The sequence below is a fragment of the Gopherus flavomarginatus genome, chromosome 1, assembly GCF_025201925.1.
Source record: "Gopherus flavomarginatus isolate rGopFla2 chromosome 1, rGopFla2.mat.asm, whole genome shotgun sequence".
In the NCBI taxonomy this organism is placed as follows: domain Eukaryota; kingdom Metazoa; phylum Chordata; order Testudines; family Testudinidae; genus Gopherus; species Gopherus flavomarginatus.
The window spans coordinates 353,211,254-353,223,566 of record NC_066617.1 but is presented as its reverse complement, the minus strand read 5'-3'; the positions used below and the strand labels follow the sequence as shown (position 1 = coordinate 353,223,566).

At 44.1% G+C, this 12,313-nt stretch overlaps 1 protein-coding gene across 14 annotated transcripts in view; it reads right to left on the bottom strand.

Annotated features, from left to right (window-relative positions):
- DLG2 (discs large MAGUK scaffold protein 2) overlaps positions 1 to 12,313 on the bottom strand; it is a 1,579,821-nt gene that overhangs the window by 124,336 nt on the left and 1,443,172 nt on the right. The gene's annotated exons all lie outside the window — the stretch shown is intronic.

The following is a 12,313-nucleotide window of genomic DNA, read 5'->3' as shown; positions in this document are numbered from 1 at the left end:
CCAGCAGTGAGTTGAGATTCCTAGCATCAGATGGTAGGGGAAGGAGTTAAATGACATTCGGAACCTCATAAAGATGCACAAACGCTTCACCTTTTGCTCAGTTTGGCTCAATTGGTTCTTCTGCCCCTGACAGCAATGTCCTGCCTCAACTGTAATGTAAATATAAGAGGTAGCGTGTTAAGGTTGGTGTCAGAATCTGAGATGAGAATGCTGTGACTTTTTTGTGGTTACACTTTCGATTTTTGATGTCCATTACCTGATTTTTTCCTCCCCAAAGGGAGTAAAATTAATATCTGTAAAACCAACTTTACCTTTTAAAAACTATTAACTATTTAAATATTAATACAGCAGGAAAATATGCTGAGATAATAAGCACAGTGTTAGAGAAATCTTTAGCCAGGTCATTTGGCAGCTAATAGCCTCACCAGACCATATATCAGGTATATCAAATCTCATACACCCAGAATATATCTCAGGCATACCACTGTACTTTTGGCATATCACGTTAGTTCATTTCACACCAGAATACCAACAAATTTTAAAGTCTCAACTTAAGAGCCACTGAGATGTGAATGTCTGTAGATTAACCGTTCTCACACTTGTCTTTTACATAGAGAATGGCTAGTCAGCCGCAGCATACACACACTATTATTGGGACCTTAATTAACGATCTCTGAAAACTTATGGGCCTGATTTTCAGAGACGCTGATCACCTGGGGCACCAATGAGAGCCACGGGTACTCAGCAATTCTAAAAATCAGTCTCTCCTCTCCTCTATTAACTACCCCCCTTACCAAAAATGATAAGTAACATAGGTTTCAGACATGCTAACAAAATAATCATATGACCGTAGAACCCAGAAGGCAACCTTTCATCTGTGTTCCTTCACATGAATTGGTCTGATTGGCCTACTCCATTTAGAGTGTCTTGGATTGTTCTGTAAACTGGGTCCTTTTTTCTAGCTATTAGCTCCATGCCGAGCTCCAAAATAATAAAATTATCTATGCATAGGAGATACTACCCATGTGAGTCCCAACAAGCCCCCAGGCAGCTTGCCTGGGGTTACCCAAGTAGGACCAAAAAGGCCCCAAACCCTGTTTTCCTTTTCAGGAGTAGGGAACCAAATTGGGAAGTGTTAGGGAGTCAGGAAGCAGATGCTGCTGAAGCTCCACAAACCAGAGGACTGAGCTGATAGTATAAGGACAGTCTTCCTGCTCCAAAAAACAGCAAATACAAAAACAAATACAAAAACAAACAAGGAGTAAGGGATAAGGAATGAGCTCAGCCTGAAAAGAAACCATCTTGCCCTGCTTTGAAAAAAGAGGCATTTTGGAGAGGGATCTTTATTTGTGCTTTATTTCTGCCTCAGAAAAGTACAGTCTTGGATTTTTACCTGGTTATGAGCCTGAAACAGCTCCCATTGAAGCCAATGAAAAGACTCCCTTTGATTTCAATGGGAACTGGACCACACCTTGTATTAATAGAACAATAGCTGAACACTAGTGGTAGACTATTCAAAAATGCATCCTTAAGTGGAAAATGCCAAATGGGTAACTGCCTACACAATTTGCCATTTCCCAATTCTAATATGCACTTGCAAGCTCAGTGACCTATTTTGCATGTGCAGGTTAGGCATACACACATCTGACAATTTCTAAACATATTAACAAATGCTTTACTAAAATCACTCTCTCTATATTGTTCCATTTAGAGAGATTCTTTGCAACACACTTTTTTCAATCTGTGCTATAATTTAGAACTTGGAATTGCTTGAGATTCATCAAAGGAAAATTACCAAACGTTATGAAAAATCCTACTTAACACCATTTATGTTTTGATGTAAAGAGAGAGCTGTAGTGGTTTCTATCTTGTCATGCAGTGTACAATCAGGGCTGTGTAAACTCTGTGGATTATCAAAATAAAAAAGTAATATTTAGGTGCCAAGTTCACTCATCAAACTCCCCTCCCAAAGCTATAATTCTGTAATAAAGTTTTGCAGCACGAAAGAGAAGTAATTTCATGTGTGGCATTGTGGATGCGACTATACAGTCATCCAGTCTAGAAAAACACGCTGCCCGTGTGTATGTATCAATAGATCTTGATTTTATTCCTGAGAGTGGCAAATGAATTTTGAAGCAACTAGGCGGGGTGGGGGGGAGGAGAGGCAAGTGACAAGAATGTGAGAAATGTATTGATTTGCAAAACAAGCAAACCTAAAATGCAGAGCACTTTGTTACTGAGGGTATGTCTACATCTACAATTTTGCAGCGCTGGTTGTTACAGCTGTATTAGTACAGCTGTATAGGGCCAGCGCTGCAGAGTGGCCACACTTACAGCAACCAGCGCTGCAAGTGGTGTTAGATGTGGCCACACTGCAGCGCTGTTGGGCGGCTTCAAGGGGGGTTCGGGGAACGCGAGAGCAAACCGGGAAAGGAGACCAGCTTCGCCGTGGTTTGCTCTCGCGTTCCCCGAACCACCCTGCAAACCGCAGGGAAGGAGACCTGCTTGCTCGGGGGTTCGGGGAACGAGAGAGCAAACCGGGGAAGGAGACCAGCTTCGCTGCGGTTTGCTCTCGCGTTCCCCGAACCACCCTGCAAACCGCAGGGAAGGAGACCTGCTTGTTCGGGGAACGCGAGAGCAAACCGGGGAAGGAGACCAGCTTCGCCGCGGTTTGCTCTCGCGTTCCCGGAACCACCCAGCAAACCGCAGGGAAGGAGACCTGCTTGCTCGGGGTTCGGGGAACGCGAGAATAAACCGGGGAAGGAGACCAGCTTGATTACCAGAGGCTTCCTCAGGTATGCTGGGATACCTGCTTATTCCACGGAGGTCAAGAAAAGCGCTGGTAAGTGTCTATACTTGATTACCAGCGCTGGATCACCAGCGCTGGATCCTCTACACCCGAGACAAAACGGGAGTACGGCCAGCGCTGCAAATAGGGAGTTGCAGCGCTGGTGGTGCCCTGCAGATGTGTACACCTCCTAAGTTGCAGCGCTGTAACCCCCTCACCAGCGCTGCAACTTTGTGATGTAGACAAGCCCTCAAATAGAAACAGCAGATACAGTACTGGCTGCCTTTACAGCTTGTTTATGGTAAATCTGCATGTCTGAGGAGAAATGTGCAGAGAGGAAAGGATGCTCCACACTTCTGAAGGCTTGTTCTGCTAATTAATGGAGTAAGGCCATGTCTACATCTAAAATTTTGCAGCGCTGGTTGTTACAGCTGTATTAGTACAGCTGTATAGGGCCAGCGCTGCAGAGTGGCCACACTTACAGCAACCAGCGCTGCAAGTGGTGTTAGATGTGGCCACACTGCAGCGCTGTTGGGCGGCTTCAAGGGGGGTTCGGGGAACGCGAGAGCAAACCGGGAAAGGAGACCAGCTTCGCCGCAGTTTGCTCTCGCGTTCCCCGAACCACCCTGCAAACCGCAGGGAAGGAGACCTGCTTGTTCGGGGAACACGAGAGCAAACCGGGGAAGGAGACCAGCTTCGCCGCGGTTTGCTCTCGCGTTCCCCGAACCACCCTGCAAACCGCAGGGAAGGAGACCTGCTTGTTCGGGGAACGCGAGAGCAAACCGCGGCGAAGCTGGTCTCCTTCCCCGGTTTGCTCTCGCGTTCCCCGAACCACCCTGCAAACCGCAGGGAAGGAGACCTGCTTGCTCGGGGGTTCGGGGAACGAGAGAGCAAACCGGGAAAGGAGACCAGCTTCGCCGCGGTTTGCTCTCGCGTTCCCCGAACCACCCTGCAAACCGCAGGGAAGGAGACCTGCTTGTTCGGGGGTTCGGGGAACGAGAGAGCAAACCGGGAAAGGAGACCAGCTTCGCCGCGGTTTGCTCTCGCGTTCCCCGAACCACCCAGCAAACCGCAGGGAAGGAGACCTGCTTGCTCGGGGTTCGGGGAACACGAGAGCAAGACGGGGAAGGAGACCAGCTTGATTACCAGAGGCTTCCTCAGGTATGCTGGGATACCTGCTTATTCCACGGAGGTCAAGAAAAGCGCTGGTAAGTGTCTATACTTGATTACCAGCGCTGGATCACCAGCGCTGGATCCTCTACACCCGAGACAAAACGGGAGTACGGCCAGCGCTGCAAACAGGGAGTTGCAGCGCTGGTGGTGCCCTGCAGATGTGTACACCTCCTAAGTTGCAGCGCTGTAACTCCCTCACCAGCGCTGCAACTTTCTGATGTAGACAAGCCCTAAGAGATGTAGATCATGCCATAGACTGCAGTGTTGAGTCGCTCCGTAATTTCTATGGACATAAAGACCAGGCTATTACAGCTTCTGTATGGGAAGTTTTTTATATTTTTAAATTACCATTCCCCTTCATAACTCCCCTGCTCCCATATCTAGTGAAGTTTTATCTTCACTGATTCTCTCTTGCAGTGGGAAATTTCTTTTCCCAGATCTTCAGGGCACCATTTTGTCATCTTTACGTGTTCATTTTCCACATTTAGGGTTTTCAGAGGAGAATTCCATCTTTCAAACCAAATCCAATGCTTACTAAAGCCAATGGGAGTCTTTAGCCTCCAGAAAGAAAGTAGGATAAAATGGTGGCTGTAACAGGCATTCTATAAATGTAACCAACTGGATGCTGTTTGCAATCCTCACAAACTTTGGAGACTGAACTCTTCAAATTGTAACTATTTTCAAAACAGAGCTCTCCCCAGGTGCTAGTACAACTATGGCATCAAGTCTGTTTTTAAGGAGTTAAGTAAGTGCACGCACTGTCTCTACCACCAAGTAAAGGATTCATTGTTCTGGAAATCAGAGTATACGATATAATGTTCCTAGCCCCTGATGTCCTCTAAAGGCACATCTCCTTTGAGCCGTATGGAATCCGGATAAGTTATACAGCAAATGTTCACATTCTACCCTTTGTGCCACCTTTGTGCCATAAGGTGCCACAGGATTCTTTGCTGATTCTACCCTTTGTGGCTCAATAAATAAATTAACAAACACAAATATAATGCTTTTAGTGTTCAAAGACCCATGCTGACATTAGTTAATTATCCCTCACAACCCTCTGAGGTAAGGAAACAATATTATCCCCATGATTGTAGAGATGGGGAAGCTGAGGCAGAGGGGTGTTTTTCCAGATCACCTGGCCTGTGGGCATACTGATTTGAAAGATTGAAGATACCTTGTGAACAATTCTGAAACTTCTCTCTTTTAAAGATTTCTTATAATTTTGTATGATTTTACAGCTATAGCTATTCTATATAGGTTTCTTATACTATGCTCATCACCACCTTCTAGCAGTCCACTAAGCATTAAGCTCAGGTTCATATAGGCAGGCACAGTAAAACAATAATCTGATATGGAACCATGTGTGATGTCCAGAGTTATAATAGTCTGTAAAACATAGAGGCTTACAATAATTTAAAATACTCTGTTTGATATCTGTCAAAGCTTTGGAAGTGCCTTACACCAAATACAACAAAATGAAGACAAAAATAATTTCCTTTTAACAAACATTTATACTGAATTTAATGCTCCCTGGATTGAGGTGCCTGAGGTACTCTCTTTACTGTACAGTATTTTTAGAACTGGTATAGCATGGGCAGTAGCAGTGCAAGCTACCCTGCGTTGCCCATCAAGGGGCAGCCCTGACCTGGAGGACCATGTTTAGGGCTGACAGAGGTTGAGATTCCATGCCCATTTGAACTGTGGTGATTCATCTCATACTTGTGATGTAAAGGAGTCAGTTTAGATATGGGAAAAAAAATCTGGATTGCGGCATGCCAATCTAAATACTTTACAAAAGACAAAAATCTCTTTGAGATGCAATGACTTTTGGTCACAACCGATCTTGGACAGATTTAAACCACCGAGCTAGAGATGAAAGGATCTGAGGCTACATCTACACCGTGTATCATACAGCGGTGCCACTACAGCCATACCGCTGTACACAGCGTAGCCGCTCTTTGCCCGCAGGAAAGAGCTCTCCTGCCGGCAAAATAAAACCATCTCCAAAGAGGGACAGTAGCTTTGTTGGTGGGAGAGCATTTCTCACTGACAAAGCACTTTCCATATCGGTGCTTTTCATCATTAAAACTTTTGTCGGTCAGGGGTGTTTTTACACCTCTGACCGACAAAAAGTTTAATGACAAAAATGCAGTGTAGACCTAGCCCAAGTCTTAAGTCCATTACTTAATTCAGGGTTCTAAACAGTCAGATGGATTCTGGGTTAACTCCCTACAGTAATAATATTCAGTTACGGACCTTTCTGCAGAGGTTCAACTTGTAATATATAAAAATTGGAAAGTACTGTAGTTGTGTATTCTAAACTTACCTGAACCCTTTTCGTCTAGAAATCAGAGAGACAATCCTATGAAGGCAGGTTCTTTGGCATGGTATGCTTCCTCTAACACCTAGTTTTCAACTGTTTGCAGTGAGATGTATAGTTCTGACATGACCACCTGTATCTCCTGAAAATCTTGCACTGATCTACTTTACGATACACACACACACAAATGATTTGAGGCATCTATTAATTTAATGGCATAGTTTCCTCATGTCTACACTAGCAGATCTCGCCAATGCTTGACCATTAATACTAAAATTCCACTGGCTGGTTTCCTTTCAACCAAGGGACTTCACTTCCTAAATATTTTAATCCTTCAAAAGGTTGCCATATTCTACAGCCCCTGAGTGACTCTGGAGAACTGGAAGTGGACAGCGCAGCTGTTTTAAACCAATATACATGATTTTGCAAGAGCAAGTGTTTTAACCTCTGAGTTCAAAAGACAAGAATGTAGGCAACACTAACAAGTCATCTGTGTATAGCACAATGTTAACTTTATTGATGGTCTTCACTCTATCCTCCTATCAAAGGGCTTGTGAGCTAGCAGTTGAGTTGCTAAGAAATAAAAGTGGTGAAAAACAGAACCTTGTCTCAGCACTCTAATTAAAGCAAATTGATCCAAAACAAATCCATTAACCTTAGCCAGGCAATAAATGAGCTATAAATAACCACTATTTAGACCATTACACATCAGTTCCTCCACAGGCATCATATTTTCTGTGTTTCTTTCCCTTGTTCTTTCTCACTGAAGCGATTTACATGGCAAAGTAAGAGTAAATCATCTCCTGTTTTTCAATCCTCACCTAGAGTCTCATAATACCCTTTGTGGCCCTGCAGTTGGTTGCTGTGGACATTCTGATAACATCCCAAACAGGGGATTAGTGCTTCAAGGGCAGCAGGAACAGCTGAATTCTTAAGAAACAATGACAGTATTTTTATATAAAGCCACTACTAAAGAGAACAGATAAAGAGAAACACAGAAAATATGATTTATAGTCAGAAATACAGTTGAAGAGGAATTTTTCCATGAAGCAGCAGTGGCTCTTTGAAATGACTAAGATAAAGAGCAAGAATACAAACCACCAAAATTAAACAAAGGAATTCAAAGAGCTACACAATTCCTTATGTAAAAATTCCTCTCTCTGGTTTCTTCTTAGTATATACAGTTTTTAAGACTACATTTTAAGAGCTGTGACAAATGCAGTTCCAGCACCTACGACCCATTATCTTCATACTGTATAGTCTTTACACTTCATTTAATATTAATGACTAAATGTGTTCCAATTATTAGGAACACATGTGTCAAACATCAGCATGTGTAATTCCCCTGTCTGTGTGAGGAGAGGAGCAGCTACCTTCCTAAAACAGAGGCTCTTCAGAGAGAGTGGGGTCAAATAGGATTCTGTGAGGAATCCACACAAACCTTCACAGAGCCTGAGACTGTATTAGCTTTCTGCATGCCTCCCTCTGCACTAAAGAACCCTTCCTGAAGTCATTTTCAGCGGCAGCAGAAGGTGAAGGAGCCAGATGGAGACATGCTTTCAGAGACAATGGTAGACAGGGAGTCTCCAGAATTGGTATGGCGACCCCAGCACGCCGTGGTTCCCTGAAGGTCTTGAGTGGGGGGAGGAATCTGCAAGTTTTAGGGTTTGAACCCACTGCCCATTCCATGATGAAAGTAGCAAACTCAATCCCAGTTGGAAGGATCTGCTGGAAACTCTGCATGGCTCCTGCCACAGACTTTATCTTTTCTCTCACACTTTTCCACAAGAAGGGCAGAAGAAAGACCCACACTTCCTATCAGCTGCTGCTGGTGCACTGGTTGTATTTATTTTTTAATAATTCTCAATTTAAGAGAAACTTGTTTTCCTCTCTTCTAGTTTTCCCAGTGTAATTTTATCTACGCAGCAATTACTTTATGTACCCACGCACTGCCTAACCAATGAAATTTATCCCAATTAAAACTCCAACGCTAAAACATTTCAAGCTGAATATAAGCACACACACACACACACACACACAAGCTCGTATTCAACGCAGAATGGCAAAACCGCAACATCTTAAATAAAGAAGAAATGAAGAAAAAATGGAATCTTTAACTTTCTATCATAACTGGGAATTGCTATGTAGACATTTTTAGGATAATTAGCAGCATCTTGTCCTTTCACATACTGCACAGATGCTTACCAAAATGATCACGTAAAATGCACCTGGCCTGAATTTCAAGAACATTATTACAATATTCTCCTATGCTGCAGACTTCTCACAAAGGTCCCTCGATGAGAAGGGGATTCTATCCTTAATGTTCCCAGTAAATCAAAACCTCAGAGAATATGGCATGTTTGCCATGTCATTCTTCCCCTCCACCTAGGGTGACCAGACAGCAAATGTGAAAAATCAGGACAGGGGGCGGGGGATAGTAGAAGCCTATATAAGAAAAAGACCCAAAAATCGGGACTGTCCCTATAAAATGGGGACATCTGGTCACCCTGCCCCCACCCCACTGCCCCAGTACCTAATAAAGACAGAAACCACTTTAGTAACAACCATATATTTTTGAATCAATAGTGCCTAGCACAATGAAGGCCAAGCTCCTGACTGTGGCCTCTAGGTTCTACCACATTCCAAACAAGTAATAATAATATGTAAAATACAGTGCTTCTCAAGTACACTTTTAGTAGAGTTGAACACAGCCAGCTTTCTTGGCTTTGACTGCATGAATTTATGCAACTAAAAAGGAACTGAGGTTATTGAGGTTTCATGGTTGAGGCTTTTCTGCTCAGTTCTGAAATAAAAGAACAGATTTGTATTTGTGGTATGGGAAGTGATATTTAGACATATGGCTAAAAGACATCAGAAGAGTATCGGGCTACTTTGAGGTAACCATGATGACTACTGGAGATTTTTGTTTAATCAAACTCCATCTTACAAAATTATAAACTATTTGTTTCCAATTGCGAATTTAAAAACAACAGATGTTACTTCAACAGCTGTGTATTAAGACAGAGGGTAATATTTTCAAAAGGGCCTAAATAACTTAGGAGCCTATGTTCCATTTTCAAAACTGATCTACACACTTAGGCTCAGATTTTAAAAGACACCTAAAGATGCAGATAGGTGCGTAGACAGATTTTTAAAAGCATTTAAGTAGATCAGGTGACTAACTCCCATTGATTCACCTGCTTAGGTACTATTGAAAATCCCAGTAGGTGCCTTTGGGTGCCTAAATTTTTTGAAAATCTGACCATCAGATCCCTATGTCACATTGACTTTCAATTAGACTTAGGTTCCTAAGTGTCTACATCAATTTGAAAATGGCACTTAGGTGCTTTTGAAAAGATTACTCAGAGGCTATGGAGTCAGTTACACTGAGAGTGCTGCCAATGGGGACCTTAGGTTTCTGAATCTCTTTCCAGGTAGAAATAGTCTACTTGTATTTAAAATTAAGTTTTGATTTAAAAAAAATGTGTATTAAGTTGATGCTTGTGAAAGGTGCTGGATTGTGAGCAGAATGAAGTCCTCTATTTACAGAACAAGTGCTGTACTGGTAATGACATCAAAAATGTCCCCACATTTGCCGCACTAAGGTGCCTCCTGTGGCAGACATGGGGCTGTTCTGTAATAATCTATGGATACTGTACTGGGATTTTTACTGTTGGGTGTATTGGGTTTAATCAACACGGATGTTGGGAAACAGGAATTCAAAACAATGATCCATGATAAGACAAACAAACTACTGAAGATTGTCACATGATAATGGAATGGACAATGACTCTAGAGCAGGGGTCGGCAACCTCTGGCACACGGCTCACCAGGGTAAGTACCCTGGTGGGACGGGCTAGTTTGTTTACCTGCTGCGTCTGCAAGTTCAGCCGATTGCGGCTCAGACTGGCCGCAGTTCACTGCTCCAGGCCAATGGGGATGGTGGGAAGTCGCGGTCAGCACATCCCTTGGCCTGCACCGCTTCCTGCAGCCCCCATTGGCCTGGAGCGGCGAACCGTGGCCAGTGGGAGCCGGGATCAGCTGACGTGGCAGGTAAACAAACCATCCTGGCCCACCAGGGTGCTTACCCTGGCGAAGCACGTGCCAAGCACTCTGGTGGGCCAGGCTGATTTGACATCCTGCTCTAGAGCAGAGGTTGCCAACCCCTGCTCTAGAGACACTGGCTTGACATCCTGTTGAGCCCACCAAACTGCTTTGGAAAGCAGGCCAAATTCAGGAAACTAAGAAGACAAAGAACTTCTGGCTGGATAAAAGGTGCATGTCTCTCTAGGGCAAGGACGTTTGAGAGAGAATTTCTGTTGGGGAACAGACTGACACACAAAGACACTGGCTGGCATGTCTGAGGAAGTTAGGCTTTTCTAGCTTACGGGGGCTGGTAAGCCATTAGGTAGAATAGATATGTGGTAGACTGGGTATTGTTTTAAAGTCCTTTTTCTCTTTTGTTAAGATTTATTCCAACTGTTCAGATTAAACAATGCTCTGGTTTTAAGAAGGCTGTCTGGTCACTGCATTTCACACGGGTCACAGACTCCCAAAGGGAAGAACTGCAAGTACCAAACACAGTTGGACCTACTGGTAAGTATAGTAGATAAACAGGGTTCTGTAGACCAGGGCCTGGTCTAAGAGTTGGAGAATCACATGATTTCACTGAAAGGAAAAGTTAAGGCAGAAGTCCTGACACCAGTGGTTCTGCATTAAGAGAGAGACCAGAGATGAGTCAGAGGTGCTAGATCTGTACCCATGACATAAGAACAGCCATACTGGGTCAGACCAAAGGTCCATCTAGCCCAGTATTCTGTCTTCCGAAGTGGCCAATGCTAGGTGCTTCAGAGGGAACAAACAAAACAGGTAATCATCAAGTGATTCATCCCCTTTTGCCCATTCCCAACTTCTGGCTAGGGACACCATCCCTGCCCATCCTGGCTAATAGCCACTGATGGACCTATCCTTCATGAATTTATCTAGTTCTTGGCCTTCACAACATCCTCTGGCAATGAGTTCCACAAGTCGACAGTGAGTTGTGTGAAGAAATACTTCCTTTTGTTTGTTTTAAATCTACTGCCTATTCAAAATACTTCCTGGTCTGGACAGATCAACCTCTGGGGATATGAGAGAAGTTCCATCTCAATTCCCATTCAGTCCTTGACCTCTCTAGTGAAGTACCAATTAGTGCCTGTTGGGGTTCCTGTCACTGGGAACTGCAATGAGACCACCAATTACCTACTTTAAGTATTTTCCTCTTGCTTAAATTCCTTCTTTGCTACCCTCTCTGCTCATGCTGAATGCATAATGACAAAATCTAGGATTTAGCCTGAATTGGATCTCTGCAATGGTATCACCCGAATTAGCTCCTCCCGCACCCCTATGAATAATTGTCACTGCCTGGAGATTGACATATTGCTTCCCTGGACTTTGCAATTTTCAAGAATTTCAAATGGTATGCTCAGCACGAGGAAACAGTTTAGAAGTGGAAGGCCTAAAAAGTATGAGTGCTATTAAAATATTTGGCATTAAGCCCCACATGCTGACCTTTAGCAGTACACTTTCCATCACCAAAATGAGGGGCTGACAGCAAATCTTTCTAGAATCAGAGGTGTGAATCCCAGTCTTTTGGTTAATAATGGCTACGGAAATAGGATGACTATGGCAAAGGTAAAGCGGTGATCACTAGTACTGCCTAGCTAAGAATTGTGTACATCCTATATAATTATTATCACCCTGTATCGTCCTGCCTCTTAGATCATAAGCTCCTTGTGGCAGGGGCAGTTTGAATGGTGCCCAGTCTACAGGGCCGGCTCCGGGCATCAGCATTCCAAGCTGGTGCTTGGGGCGGCAATCCGCAAGGGGTGGCAGTCCCTGTTGTTTTGCCCCCAAGCAGCGCGCTGAATTGCCGCTGTGGGCGGGGCAGGGTGGGGGGGAGGCAGTCTGTGTGCCCTTAGGGTGGCAGACGTGTTTCCTCGGTGGCGGCAATTCAGCGGCAGCTTCTATGTTTAGCTGTCTGGGGCGGCTTC